General features: G+C 38.5%; 1 long non-coding RNA gene across 2 annotated transcripts; it reads left to right on the forward strand.

The window, feature by feature from the left end:
* Window positions 1–6,893: 6,893 nt before the first annotated feature.
* LOC119869539 lies at window positions 6,894–15,153 on the forward strand. Of its 2 annotated transcripts, none has more exons than XR_005371094.1 (4): window positions 6,894–7,017; window positions 7,852–7,964; window positions 9,665–9,793; window positions 14,266–15,153. It is a non-coding gene; the product is annotated as an uncharacterized LOC119869539 (long non-coding RNA). The 2 variants fall into 2 exon arrangements; XR_005371093.1 differs by having other exon boundaries at window positions 6,906–7,031.
* The last annotated feature ends 1,149 nt before the right edge of the window (window positions 15,154–16,302 follow it).

The raw sequence follows: 16,302 nt of genomic DNA on the forward strand, positions 1-16,302 counted from the left end.
GAGATATAAGTTCATTGAAAATACTACAAGGAAGGGCACCTGGGTGGCTCAGTGGTTGAGTGTCTGCCTTTGACTCAGGGCATGATCCCGGGGTCCTGGGATCGAGTCCGCATCGGTGTCACCACCGCATCTGTGACACCACCACCGCATTGGTGTCACAGAGGGAGAAGCACCACCTGCTTCTCCCTCTGCCTGTGTCTCTACCTCTCTCTGTGTCTCTTGTGAATAAATAAATAAATAAAACCGTAAGGAAAAAAAAAGAAAAGAAAATACTGCTAAGAAGGGTGGGCAGGACAGCAGAGTAGAGACTGTCTGCATTGAGGCAGTGGATGGAGGCTGTTTTTAAAGGAGGAAGGTAAGGCAGTAGGTAGGACTATGTATGGGATTTACCCTTTTCTGGTAGCTGTGCCTAATTGATCAGTTAGGGCTTATGGATATTTTGAGATGGGTCTTCCTTGATGGGACTGTGTGTATTCATCCAGCTGGTCCCTTCCAGCCCTTTTGCCTTGCTCAAGATTCCATTGCTCAAGCCTGTTGTCTAAAAGCGGTCTCTACAGGGAGGACTTAGGCTTTTGTCATTATGAAGTAACTCATTAGCTAATGATAGAGTCTGTGAGATATTATGATTACTTTGAAGAACACTTAGGAAACTTGGGTGTTTATGCACAATTTAATGAAAAAATACTAGAGTGAGATTGCAGAGTTAAAATGAATCTGTTTGATTTTCAATGAGCAATAAATCTTTGGGATTATCTTTTCCACTAGACAGAAATTATTTGCATTTCTAACCATCAAAAATAAAAAAAATTAATAATCTGGAAATTTTAATCTATAGTGAAAAATGAGATGAGCTAAATATATTCTCCTAGACAATCCTTGGGTGTCCTTTGCCTCCACATGATATTGAAAGGATATGTCACCCATGATTTTGCCTTAATCTAAAGCCTTGGATAAATTTCCTGACATTATTTAGGCATAAAATAATGGTATGATTTTGAAAGCTTCTCTAGAAGATTCACATAATTCTGCATGGAAGCTATATTAGAGTCCATCTAAGGCTTTGTTCTGTCTTGGGTTCTAGGGCACCTTTTTTGTATTGGCTACTCTCTTAGTCTTGAGCATTTCCAGTTGCTTGGATTCTATGTGGTGTACCAATACTTGGTTCCTGCTGTATGCCTAGATTATTTGACTATCTTGACAAGGATTGGTTATCCTGGCTTTGAACTTAAATAAACTGATCGGTAATGTTTTAAAATCATTGCCTTTGAGCACAATGTAGTTTCCAAACCACTTCTCCATTTATTATTTATAAATATAATATGTATGACATATGTGGTAACATGTTATACGGTGTGTGTGTGTGTGTGTGTGTGTGTGTAGTTGTGCGTCCAGATAAAAAGTTAACAGGGCAGCCCCAGTGGCCCAGCCCTGGAGACCCAGGATCGAGTTCCATGTCAGGCTCCCTGCATGGAACCTGCTTCTCCCTCTGCCTGTGTCTCTGCTTCTCTCTCAGTGTGTGTTTCTTATGGATAAATAAATAAAATCTTACAAAAAAAAGTTAATAAGAGCAAAAGCCTGGATATATAAACCAGTTTTTTGTCACTGAAATAAGACCTACAATGGTACAGAAAATGCCATTAGACAACCTAATGGCCGTCTCAGCACCATTTCCCTTGCTGCTCCCAACTATTTGCATATTGTTGTTACCTGCTTAGTTTCCACACACATTTCTTTAACCCTTATAAAAAGTCTAAAAGTCCTTTTTAATAAATTCGATTAGTACATACTCTTTCATAAATTTTCTGCCAAATGAGCTAGAATGGATTTTGGTTTTTTAATCAAGAATGCTGATTGGGGAGGGGGGGCTTGGGTGGCTCAGTCAGTCAATCATATCTGCTCAGATCATGATTTCAGGGTCATGATTTAAGGGTTGTGAGACTGAGCTCCAATGTTGGCTCCTAGCTGATTGTGGTGCCTGTTTAAGATTCTCTCTCTTCCTCTGCCCCTCCCCTACCACTCATGCATGACCTCTCTCTCCAACTCTCTAAAATAAATTAATTAAATATTAAAAAAGAATGCTGATTGCTCTAAAAGATAATGAAAGGATTATATAACTACTCTTACTAATCTTAGAGAAAAATTAGAAAGCAGGAGATGTGCCAGAAAAATAAACAAAAGGAAGAAAAAGAAAGATTTCAGAAGACATGAACAAGGGAAAAAATTTATCCAACAGGATATTAAATAAATGGTGTATAACACTTGGAAAAGAAAATAGTCCTCTTGAGGAGTCCCTATGGATTCATTCAAGTGTCATGTTAAATGAATCTTCTTGCTTTTATTTATGTACCTCTAACTGTTATTCTTAACTCTTCAGGTTTATTTTTGGCTTCAATAACAAAACTAGGTATGAGGACTTAAAAGTGGTTAACAAGTTGATCATAATGAAAATAAAACACTTTTTTATAAATTTCTATCAGGACACCTTTGTGCGCATGATAGAAAAATTAAAATAGGGTAACTGTTGCAATTAGGGAATTTCAAAGCCTGCTTTAATGAAGAATTTGAAGTCACAACAAAAGATATCTACAGTAGCAATAGGACTGGAGAAAGGGTTAAAAGAGCCTAATACTCACCATGGAGGCTGTTTTTGTCTTGACTATATGTTAGTTTGGGTTCCCTTTAATAATGACAAATTTGAAGCAATTTTGCTAATGACATGGGAAAATGCTAAAATAACGTTATACCAAAAACGGGTATACAAAATTGCATGTATAGTTTGATCTCACTTGGGTAAAAATTATCTAGAAGAAAACTTGAGAGGTATATATTAAAATCTTAAAATGAACTTTGGATCACAGAATTATATATATATATATATATACATATATATACATATATACATATATACACATATATACATATATATACACACACATATATATGCCTATATTATTTGTATAATTAGAGTTAAAAAGGAAAGAGAAGAGAGGCTTTGGGCATTCTGGAAGCAGAGAAAATATGAAATGTAATAACATACACCGTTTTGATAAGATTGTGAAAGAGAAGGCATTTTTCCTGCAATCAAATTCTTTGGGAATTTTTTCATATGGAGTTTCATAAGAGGGAAATAAATATCTTTTCTGATGCCTCCTCATGTACAAAATTTATACTTATATTAGAAGTAAAATAATTAACAGCATTAGAAGAATTAGAATAAGAACAATTTATGTTATTGTTTCTTGAAATGGCCTTTCATAAAAACCAAGGGCATAACATTAAAAGCAAAGTCAGTGAAGGTTAACTCTGGAAGGAACCACATTGTAATAAATAGATAGATTGTGAGGGGCTAACCTAGTCCAAGAATAGATCCTAGGAAATAATTGACTTAACCAAGGTCACAGAATATGTTAATGATAGAGCCAGAATTAGACCTTATGACTTAATTTTTCAGTCTGACAATGCTACCTTCCCTCTGCCTGGCCCCAAAGAAGAAATGTGGAGACTGGTTCCTATGATCGCCATCTATCATTGACTTGAATCCTTTACCCCAAAGTGTATACATACCCACCTTCCCCTCCGCTTACATTAAACTACTTTTAATTTCAAATCCTATCTTAGATGACTGTGTTTGTGTGTATGTGTGCACGTGTACTCATCTGCGTGTTTGTATATGTGAATGTCCTAGATTGACAAAGGCCTGAGGAGACTAGGACATATCCTACATCCAGATTTTAGCCACAACAGATTAAATGCTTGCCCTTCAATGATTAATGGAGAGAAATTAAGGTATAACTGATGGGAAATTTACAAGATGCTTTTAATATAATTAAAAATAATGTCTCTGTTGGCTCTTAACTCTTCTCCAAGCCTAGTATTGGCTTCTTTCCAGAACTAATACATTTCATCCAGCAATTGGAGAGCACATTTTAGGAAAAAAAGTATTTCCATATTTGAATTCATACTTTACTGACTGAGGTGTAGTTTGTGAAATGTAATATTATGTTACTATATTATGAAAGAGTTACCAGGTTGCTGCTAATAACATTTTCAGGAAATCATGGAATGTTTTTAAGAGCAGGAAGAAATATACAGGTTTATCTAAACTTGTTTCACTTTACAATTGAGGAAATTGAATAGTAACCATGAATCTGTGATTTTCCTCTCTTCATTCTTTCATTTGAAAAATAATTTTTGAGCATCCTTTATGTGTCAGATCATGCAGTAGCTCTTAGAGAATTAAAAATCAAAGGCCTTGATTCATAGCCTTAAGAAATAACATACTAGGAGAGGTGCAGCATGCATTAATAAACATTAATCTATCAGAGCATATGTTACATTGCATTATAGTTATATTCCTACAGTTACAAGGATAAGGGAATAGTGCAGTTTGCCTGGGTGGCCAGGAAGGCTTCTCCAGAGTGCATAATGTTTTATTTGGGCCTTGAAAAATGAGCAGAAATACACCAGCTTCAGAAACAAGGGAAGAGTATTCAAGAAAAAGGGAAATGAGTGGCATAGGATAGAAGCATACAGGTACTATGCTTCTAAGAATTGGCCTAATGCTTAGGGAGTGATTGAAGTTAAGATTGCCCAAGTAGGCTCTGATCCTAACTTTGATAAACCTTATTCTACAGGTAATGGGAAGCTATTGCATAATGTTAAGCAGGGAAATGACATTTTATACTTTCACTTGGGTCTCTATTTGAGAGAAATAACTGGTTGCATCATGGAGGATGGGCTGGAAGGAGAAAAGTTCAGATGAAAATGATGAGATAATGGACAAGACCAATGAGAATGCACCTAACAAAGAAGGAAAGGTTATTTATGAGGTTAGAATTGGCAAGACCTTATGGCCATGAGGGATAAGAGATAGGGAGGAGCCATGGGGAAAAGTGAAGTTTCTGGTTTTGAAGAAAAGTCCTGGTGATGCCATACAAATAGGCTGTGAAATACATGAAGTATGGTAGGAACAAAGTTTTCAGGTGGTGTTAGAACTATTCAGCTTACCCATGATGGAACATTTAAAGGGAAGATAGATACATGGGGAATAATTGAAAATTGTGTCTTACACTCAGAAGAAAAGTCTGGACTGGTGTTACTGATTTTGGAGTTGTTAAAGTAGGTAAAAATTGTAGCAAGGAAGAGGAATAGAGATGGTAGAGAGGTCTAAGAGCAGAATGCTGGGGCATACTATATTAAAGGGATGGTTGGGAGAGAGGAACTAGTATAAGACATGGTTAGAAAGAATTATTTATGTGATAAGAAGAGAATGTACAGAACAGTGTTGTGAGAATTGTGTTAGTAATAATGCTTTCAGCTACAATTAACAGTCAAACTCAAAATGACTATGACTATGATGTTAGAGTGATTTATCTGCTCATGTAACAACAACAATAATGATAACAATAAAACCTCCAGAGGTAACTAGAACAGACAGAGAACAGGTGTCTTAATCACAAATCCAGCTTCATTTCTTTCTGATTTTCTCAGAAATACCCGTCTCTGGGTGTTCGGTTCATCCCTAAATGCTAGGAAGATGGCTAGAGTAGTTTTGGACTTCTCATCCACACGCAAAAAAGGACTTTCTTCCAGTGGTTTTTATCTCAATCTTGCTCTTTCATTTTATTTGTTTGACAAACCTACTCTTGAACCAATCCCTCAGACCAGTAGAATTCCATATGCTGGTTGCATTAGGCTTGGGTTTCTGAAATTATCACTAGCATAGAAAGTAGAGATTGGAGACTCATTGATCCCTCTGTTGTCTCACAAAGTGCAAGACTACTAATCAAAGAAGGTGAGGCAGGATGGGTGTTATGTAGGGGGGATATCTGTTACGAAAGCCTAGAGAGGATAGAGTTTCAGAATGAAGGGGTAAAACCTTCTTATAAATAGTTGCAGATCAACTAGGATAGGTATTATAGGGAGATCATTAAATCTGTCAATTCATGGTCATTGGTGTCCTCTTGTGAGACCTTTTTGAGAAGTGCTGGGGCTGCTCTTGCAGAATACTCTGAAGGAGTGTGACAGCAAAGAGGAGAGAGATGGGGAATGCTAATGTTAAATCAATTGCAATTCAATGAAGCATATAAATTCCTTTGGAAATATTATTCTATTTCATTGATAAATTTACATCAGCTCACTCCTTTCCATGTCGAAAGGAGGAAATCAATCCTGTCATTTGGAAAGACTGCAGCAAGTCTGTGAACAAAAGGAAGAAGATACACAAAGAGAGTGATAAATATATATGGGCCGATGAAAGGTGGCCACTTAAAATTTGAGAGATGAGCTTTGCATAAACATTTCATTGGAATCAGAATCATGACATATCATCAGATTGTTTTTAGTTGGTTTCTTTGCTGCAAATAAAAAAAAATGCTTACGTTTCATTTACAAAGTCAGCCTTAGCAATATTATATGCACTTTGTAATTGCACTGTAATTACATTAAGAGGGGGAGGCAATTTTCTTCCAGTGTGGCCAACCACTCTGAAGATTGGTATAGGAAACCAATAGGGCATGGTTAGTCAATGTCAAGGCATAGAGTTTCTAGATTTCTAAAGCTCAAGGTATACAATAAGTTTTCAAACACTAAGGTCACCAAGAATTTAATATTAATTCTGTGAATATAATAATAATAATATTGAAGTTATCCTCATGTGGCTGAGAGGTGTGTTATTTCTTAGAGAAAATAATTCTAGTAATAATATCAGTTTCATTTTCATAGCATTTTTCACAATTCATACCGTTTTCTTCCCAAGTCATAGTCAGCTTGGGATTTAAGAATAGATCATGATATCCTCATTTTCAAATATGAAAACAGAGTCCTAAAGAGTTGCTTAATGATTAGCTGAAAATGACCAGTTATCTTGAATGGTGACTTAGCTTCTGGGTTGCAGCCATTCCACAGTGAATGGAGACATATCAAGACATGAAGAAAGAGATTCCAGGGAATATGTGAAGACCATGATGACATGGGGAGAGGTGCCTTTCTCTCTGATTGGACCAAGTGAGGGTGAAGGTGAGACTTCCAAGGTAAATAGCTGGACTTGATACAGTCTCAGGCCAAAGGATGAAGACGGACAGGAAGTTCACTTAATAGAGAATTAAATTTGGAAATGACTTTAAAGAGCATTCTAATATGCCCTGTCCTTTTAGCACAAGGATGTCAAGGCTCAGACAATTCTGAGCTGGGTAACAGGTGAATTCTTTCCCACTAGCCCTGTGACTCCTAGCCTACTGCTCCCTCCACTTCCCTAAGTCACAAGTTGGAGACCTCAAGAGAAGGAGCATAAGCCTGATGGAGAAGCAAATATAGAGACAGGTGGTGTGGTTCAGAGGTTCATCACTAGCAAAATTCAGAGAATAGGGGAAGTGTCATTTCCTTAGTGCCAAGGGAACAATTGGTCTAGTCAAGTAACTGTGTGAAGGTTTCTAAAGGGGAGTGTAAGAGATTCAAAGTCAGAAGGAGGAGCTCTCCAAGTGTTACCTGCGATGAACATGTCCTGATAAATTATGAAGCTGGCATTGGGACATATCCCACATTCTCTGCAAAGATACTGAAATATTTAGAAACTTTCTATAGTGTTGTTGTAATTTGTCTTGATTTGGGGAGAGGAAGTTGAATTTTTAAAACTGCAGATACTTTCCAGTAATAGATAACTCTCTTTTGGGGGATAAAGGTAGAGCGGGGAATACAATTTCTGTCTGATTTATTTCCCTTAGAGCAAGAAACAAATAGCCTTGTTTATTATTAGTCATAGTTATTACACTATTCATAATCTGTTTTCCCATAAGTATAGTGCTGCAATGATGAATGACAACATATGTATAGAACAAAATAAATTTATTGCAGGATGTATTTCCAGTGACATGAACCAGAAATTATGTCTGCAATATGTTTAAGCTGTGCTGGGTAACTCTAATTTTGCCCAAGAACTCACCTTGGATAAGGATGAAGAAGAAAGGGTAAGATGAGCAGACACATTCCTAACTGGTATTTGATTGCAAGATCCCCTCTCTGAACACAGGGTCATGTCTTGGTCATTTTTTTTTTTATTATGCAGAGTCTTATTCATAGTACACAAGGAAATAAATGTAGAGTAGGATATATTGAAACAAAGTGACTTTTTTATTATGATTTTCCCTCCATCACAATGATTAACATATATTGAGTGCTTACTCTATGTTAGAAACTGTTTTAAGTGCTTTATATGTTTTAATTTACTCAGTCCTCATAACAACCCTGTAAGGTAAATATAATTATCACTTCCTCTGAATAATATAAGGAAAACTAGGCACAAAGAGATTGTGCAATTTTCAAGATTAAATAACACAGCTAAATCAATTAGATCTGGGATTTAATCTCGGACTTGCTGACTATAGATGCTCCTTTCTTAATCACTACACTCTCCTGCTTTGTCTGTGGTGTGTGTGTGTATGTGCGTGTGTGTGTGGTGTGAGAATATATTTGCCTCCAAATTGCTATTGATTTATACCGCTATAATTTATTTTATGATCTTCCCTTTCCTCACTGAATTATGTTGCAAATATTAAAGCCTTACTTTTATGTTTTATTCAATTGATGTTTATCTATTCTTGTGTCAGTACCATGCTGTAATTCCATAACATCCTTTAATATCTGTTTGGCCTACCTCTTATTTTTCAAAATTGTTGCTGTTTCTCCACATTACTCTATCTTACCTTTCTTGTGTTCAACGTGTTTTCCTGACTTAGGAAAAACTCTTCCTCCAGAGTGAGGAGATGTTAGGCCAGGAGCATTTCTTTCTAATGAAGGAGAAAACAGAGCTTAAAATGGACTCTGAGACAAATAAAAAAAATAACCTTAGGATGGGGGTAGAGGCAGGGGGTTGGGCACTCTGGCCTTGCCCTTTTTTAGAGGAAGGTATGTGTGCGTGCATATGTCCATTTATAAACATATATGTTTTCATTTTTTTCTGGGCTTCAGTTGACATCTTTTTTGGATCCAGGAACGGTGAAGGATTTGGGAAAGCAATTGTTTTAGTTCGCAAAATAGCAACTCTGGGTGGAGGGGACCTGAATTTTTTCTAGGCCAATGTATCTTTGAAAAGATGGTTGCAAATAAGAAGAAGCCAGTGGAATGGTAGAAAAATGATTCAGAATGCTTCAATTATCTTTCTTTTGGGATAAGTCTTGGTGATATTCAGCAAAGAATCATCAGCAGTTATGTGCTAGGTGATATTTATCTCTTATTTGATCTCTTTGTGTCCACTCAATTCTATAAAGTAGGTGGCATGATGAAGAAGCAGAGGATCAGATCAGTGGGGTGACATAACTCATCAGGATAACACAGACCTGAGTTAAAATCTTTGGCATGGTTTACAGGCCCTTCACTATCTGGCCTCTGCCTATTAGACCCCTCTCATAACATCTAAATTCAATCACACAGGAGTTTTCTCCCAGTTCCTTAAATCTGTCTTGTTTGCTGTGGCAGAGGCATTGCCCTGTATTCCCTAGAACATCTTCTTTACTTCCCAAGCATGCAGAAAACTTGCTTTATCAGCCTTCTCTGGATTTTGGTGGGACCATATGACTAATAGGCATGAGAGTGATATATAATATTCTTAGACCTGGCCCCTAAAGCACTTCACATCCTTGAATATGTTTTCTGTTCCCCATCTACATAGCTGAATGTGCAAGACCCTTGGAGAGCAGATGGCAGGGGCTCAAGATAGTGCCCCTGTTTCACTACTCAGACAAGAGCTACCCAGTTCAGCTGCTCACAGAGCTGTGATCTGAGGAAAAACTTTTATCACGTAAGTATCTAAGATTTTGGAGTGGTTTGTTACAGCATCTAGTATTACCAACCATGACTAAAATCACTTACTCTAGACTAAAGGTTGACAATTTTTTTTTGAAGGCTCTGTCAAAAATATCTTAGGTTTTGCAGGCCATGCAGTCTCTTCTGCAACTCCTCAACTCTAGTACTATAGTATGAAAATGGCCTTAGGTCATATATGTGCGTGAACAGGAGGCATGGCTGGGTTCCAATAAAACTTTACTTAAAAAAACAGAGGCAGGATTGATTTGGCCTATAGGCCTATATGCTGACCACTGTACTAACCTAAAGGACTAGAAGAACATACTGTCTAGTCTTTCTCCATCTTTGGAGACTTTTCTGTCTTTCTCCATCACTCCTAGACTCAATCTACCTTTTGCCTGGCTGAACTGTGACTTACTCTTCATACCTCAACTACAACTTGAGTTCTATCCAAAGATGTTTCCTATCTCCCCCTGACCCTTTCTCTGCCTTCCCCTTTCAACTAGGTCACGACCTATGTCATATATTCCTTTAGTAGCCACCTACACTTCCTTTTTCATAATTAGCCTCCAATTTATAATTTGTTCTATGTTTTTCTTTCTCACTATTCTGGTCCCTTCATAAGAAAAAGACATTATGTCTACTTCATTCACTGTTTTATCTCTAGAACCTAATATAGGACCTGGCACAGAGTAGATGTTATAAATACATGTTGATTCAATGGGTAACTATAAGGCATATATTATTAACCACTGCTTCAATATATAGAATCTGTGGAAACTCATCTTCCTTCCCCTTCCCTCTCCTCTTCCTCCTTGTCCTTTGGTTCTTGAGCTCAATATAGCCAAAAAGGAAGCCAAACCCACAATTATGGTATCATTGTCACACTCTTGAATGGAGAAAATACCACAGAGATATATATATTCAGGCACATTTCTTTGGTGTAAATACTGACCTTGTCTTCACCTCAGTCAATATTTTTTCTTTAAGACTATAAATCATGGGATGTCTTCTCATAAAAGCCAATCCGTGTCACAGCTCTGAAAACTAATTCCATCTTGAGCCCCATAAATGAGAAGAAGCTATTTCTGAAGTTCTGTCATCATATTGCTCTAACACCTATAAATCTGAAAAGCTTTCCAATTTTCTTCAATATTGTACATATTAAGTTAGTGGACCATTCCAAACGGTCGAAGATAGTTCTGCCATATACAAATAGAGAAGGTAGAAGAAAATGAATTCTATTTTCAGGATAAAGAACAAATACAAGAAATAATGGCGGTTTAGAATAGGAACAGAAAGATCCATAAAGACTCTAACAGGGCAACCAACATAGACAGTCCATGGAGGGGATCCCTGGGTGGCGCAGTGGTTTGGCGCCTGCCTTTGGCCCAGGGCGTGATCCTGGAGACCCGGGATCGAATCCCACGTCAGGCTCCCGGTGCATGGAGCCTGCTTCTCCCTCTGCCTGAGTCTCTGCCTCTCTCTCTCTGTCTCTGTGTGTGCGTGACTATCATAAATAAATAAATAATTAATTAATTAAAAAAAAAAAAAAAGACAGTCCATGGAGATGAACCTGTAGTTCTGTTAAGTGTTGGGTTTGATCTGATAAAATGTGGGGGTGGAGAACTCAAATGCTTCCTATGCAAATTCACAGTGCAGCTAAAATTACTGGGGCTACTAGCTGAGGGGTGAGAGGTGTTTTTGAGTTCCTCATGCGTTTCCCAGTGACATCTGAACCTAAGGCAGGAGTGGCAAACTCCATCTGGGAAGGGCCCAAAGGCATTTTCCTCAGAGGCAGCAGCAGCTTGCCTCTTCCCTTGTTGTGCAGTCATGAAGAGTCAGTAGGAGTTTGTGCAGGTCTGTTAAAGAAGGGGCCAGGGTGTTGATTCCTAAGTAACTGCCATGTCAGTCACGGTGCCATTTACATCCTTCAGTCTAAGACATAGCCTAAGAAGTACCTTAAATATGATATACTTTGGGGAATAAAAGGTAAATTACTAATTTTTTGTCATATAAGAAAGCCTCACAGATCCCAGATTGGGAGTTCATAAAATAATAACTGGCCCCAGGATACCTGGGTGGCTCAATGGTTGAGCATTTGCTTTCAGCTCAGGGCATGATCCCGGGGTCCCAGTATCAAGTCCTCATCAAGTTCCCACAGGATGCCTGCTTCTGCCTCTTTGTATCTGTATCTTTCTTTAATAAATAAATAAAATCTTAAAAAAAAAGAATAGCCGGCCCTGATTCATTTACAGAAATGAATCAGCACCCCAAATCTGGTTTCTTGATAATAGCTGGAATCTTCATCTCTGACAAGGCAGAGAAAAGCCTAACTGGACTGTCATCCTTCTGTCCCTAGAACCCCACTCATTGGATTATGTCATAAATATTTGCTGAATTTATAAATGAATGATGCAATTGACTGGATGGATGGATGGATGCATGAGACAAAAAGAAGAAAGAAGAGAAAGAAGAAAGAAAGAAAGAAAGAAAGAAAGAAAGAAAGAAAGAAAGAAAGAAAAAGGACGGAATGAAGAGTAGGAAGATGACTAAGTCATCCGACCTACCTACGCCACACCATCAGCCAGCCCTACCGCACTCCACTCCCTCCATACCTCCCGCCCCCCCCTCCCTCCCTACACGACCTCCCTCCCTCCTCCCTCCCCCTTCCCTCCTTCCGTCCTCCTTCCTTCCTTCCTCTCTCCCTCCCTCTCCCCCCTCCCTCCTCCTCCCTCCCTCCCTCCCTCCCTCCCATCCCTCACCCCTGAAGAAGAAGAAAGAAAGAGACAGCAGTTCAAAGAGAGTCTAGTTAACATTTGGTCCGAAGTCCATCCATTTCCTCATTTTCTGATACTCTTTCTCACTTCCATAATGATCATTGGTCAAGGGGCTTTATCATAACAACACAACAACTAATCTGTATGTGGTACTTTTACGTACCTTTTTATACCTAATATAAAGCATTCAGCCTTCCTTTTCTGTGTGCATTTCATTTGCTCACGTCAGATGTCAATGAATAAGCAATCACCACTTTCAGCTTCATGTGAGCAGGGCACCTGTGTGACAGGTGTTCTGCTCAGCACTCAACAGACAGGACATGTTGTCATTCTCAACATAGATTACTGGGTTAAGAGACCTCGGTCAGTTACATTTAAAATGCAAGGCTTCAAATTATGCCTTCTGAGGGAATTCAGTGTGATCATTAGGATAAGTAAACACATCAGGCATTCAATATATGCTGAGCCAAATGTAATAAAGGAAGAAAGAAACTTTTTTTCTTCACTGTGTCATTTTGTTTTGCAACTCTAAGCGTTACTGCATGCTATAATTCTCCAGAATGATGCTTAATTCTTCAGCTAAAATGCTGTATCAGAGATATTTCAAGCTAATTATTTGGCATTATAAGATTGTATTCTGTTCTCTAATAGCTTTGCAACATACTTTTTCATGAGAGCATTAGTGATTTTCAAAGATTAAAAAAAATGATTAAAGACAAATAACGATTATCTGGCTGGGTTGCCCGGGCTCATTGTTGTGTGGAGCTGAACCTCCGCTTTGGGAAAGTCATTTTATGCCCTGCTGCCTGGATGCTGGATTCTCCTGCTAATTAAACAGCCATATTATTTTCTTTCTCGCTTGCTTTTTTAAAACAAAGTCTATTATTTTTCTATTAGGGTAAATTTAGAGAACATAAAACAGCAAATATAAGAAGCAAAGTCACTCTTCTCTCTCCTTTTCTCTACATCCCCCCCCATTTATCCATCTGTAAATATTGAGCCCCGATTATGTGTCAGGCACTGTTCTAGGTACTGATATTGTCGTGACTTGCTAAATACCCATTTCAATGGAGATTAAGGTCTGTGAGTAAAATGTCCTGCAATGTAAGTGCAGCTAGTGAGATTTGTCTTTATTTCTTTGTCCCTTTATCTTTCAATCCTTCCATAACTCCCTTCACTGCCTTTTAGAAATTCCCTTCCCAGCATGTTAGGACTCAGGGGGTCCTTTGGTCTTCTTTATGCTGACATAAAACTTGCCTTCAAGAATGGTGCTGATAAGAGCTCATGACTAAAAAGCTAAAAAAGAATTCATGACTCCTGGTACCTTATAGCAGTCTGGGGTTTCTGGATTTCTTGGGCTCGATAAAGACAGTTTTTAAAACCAAAAGATAAAAGAGAGTCTATGTTTACCTGTGATAATGCTACATGAGCTAGACAAAACAGAAGACTTGCTTGGAATTTCTATCAATCTTTGATGTATAGAAGGAGAAAAAATATTACTAAAGTATAGCTTGACAAACAAAATCTTTGACAACAATATAACCAAGGGTAAAAATAAAAGCTCATCCTCTTTACTGGTGACATTTACAGAACTGAAGGCAGGTGTGGGCAAAGCCTGGTAGGCAGGTTCCTACTGCTGTTTAGGGGAAATACTGGCCTTGCCTAAATATTTCATATTTTCCTGCAGTAGGAAGAGAGAGGAGCAAGTGGAGTGCGGCAAGGGGAACTGCTAGTAGTCTGCTTTCCTGGAAACTGCCTGGTCCTCTGAGAACATGGAAGCCTCTTTAATGGATGCCATCTCATCTTGCTAAAGATGACCTGAAAGGGTGCCTGTTATATAGCTCAAGAGCCTCTTTGGGTACTGGAGTCCTGCATTACTCAGAGATCAAAGAGAAGAGCCCTTCCTCCAGATTTTGAATATCAAGATTTTTCTCTAAAGAGATTTTTCTTCTATGCTTCTCTGGGCTGCTATGAATTTGCAGCCCAACTGAGTGGGCTAACAATGTCTTTTGATCACATACCAACTTGTGGTCATCAGAACACTGGTGACATTCAGTCACAAAAGAAAACCAGGGAGAGAGGGATCTCAAAGTGGCCTTGGTGACAAAAGGGACTTCCGCATTGAAACATGTATCTCAGGCAAGGGTGTCACACAATGAGCAGACTGTGACCAGCTGACATTTCATCAGTGAGTCGCTGCTCAAGTATTTGGAAGGGATGCATTGATCCCACTCTCCTGGAAAACCCCAAAAGCTCTCATAAAATGCCTGCTTTCATTTAGCTGTTGTTAAAACAACTAAAATTCCCTTCTCATAATTGTTGGGACATCTCAACAATATAGTCCTTTCTCTCCCAGCTTGCAACTCAAACAAATATTGTTTCATTTATTTCTTGCGGGTTCCCCAGTCTCATACCCATGTAAACAACTTTTCATGTTGAAAGGCATTTTCCAGGACTCCCTGAGGGTGGCAGTATTGTTCACACGTGAGTGACTAATACAAGAAATTAGGCACCTGTTAGGGAAATGATTTAAGGAGCATGGATTTACACTATCAAAATGAGCAAAGAATATAGTGAGGAGTGAGAATTCCTTTGGGCCTAGAGTATAACTAATGCCCCCAAAGCCATTTGTTCCAACGTGCATACGAAGTGCAAAAATAAAAGATGAAACCTAAAATGCTCATGTCAACAGAAATAGATGAATAAAAGTGGCAATGCAAACACTATTTCAAATAGGCTCAATTCCAGATAATTACTTAATACAAGCTTACTACCCACAATGCCGTAGGGTCTATGAGTTAGCCACAGACAGCTGGCTGGGCAGATTTAGATGATGTCAATTCACCAGGAATTTTCCAGGAGGAGACAGGCTGCTATTGCTCTCATCCAACTTAACTCTCCAAGAATTTGCAATTCTTATTAGTAAACACCCTATTGTCCTTTGAGTTAAGTCATTTGGAGGTCATGTAGTAAGACTGGTCTAACAAGATATTTCACACTTATGCTTACATGAAAACAGCTTCTCAGAATACTCCACAGTGGAATTGAGCAGCTAAAATTGAGTGAAATTCATTGGTAATTTTAAATGGGAAAAAGAAATCATTATCCATAGTATTGATTGGTAAAGGGATGTCTATTTCTAGGCACAGTCAAATCAATCACTTCCTGTAATCACTGTGTCATTGGGCATACCTGATGATGATGTCATAGTGTCACCTAGGAACTTGGTAAATAATTGATGTTAGACTCTGAGTGGAAATTTTTTTTTAAGATTTATTCATGTACTTTTCAGAGAGAGAGAGAGAGAGAGCACAAGAGAGAACATGTGTGCAAGCATGTGTGAGTGGGGACAGGGGCAGAGGGAAAGGAAGAGAGACAGTTCTCAAGCAGACACCTTGTTGAATGCAGAGCCCTACATGGGGCTCAATCCTTGGACCCTGAGATCCTGACCTGAGCAGAAATCAAGAGTCGAGTCGGACACTCAACCAACTGAGTCACCCAGGCGCCACCCCCCCGCCCCAGTAGAAATTTCAAAAGGATACATCAAGCAGATGAAAAGGCAAAGCTGCCATTTAGTTTCTACAAACAAGTCAGGGATGTAAGGAAAGCCCCTGAATATGGAAAGCTGGGAATATCCAGGTCTTCCCAGAAGACTTCAGATTGAGACTTCCTCAATTTCTAGTTGAATCACTTCTACCTTTTATCGTATGTGGTTAGTGGGGTT

This window comes from Canis lupus, chromosome 16 (assembly GCF_011100685.1).
Source record: "Canis lupus familiaris isolate Mischka breed German Shepherd chromosome 16, alternate assembly UU_Cfam_GSD_1.0, whole genome shotgun sequence".
NCBI classification, from domain to species: Eukaryota; Metazoa; Chordata; class Mammalia; order Carnivora; family Canidae; genus Canis; species Canis lupus.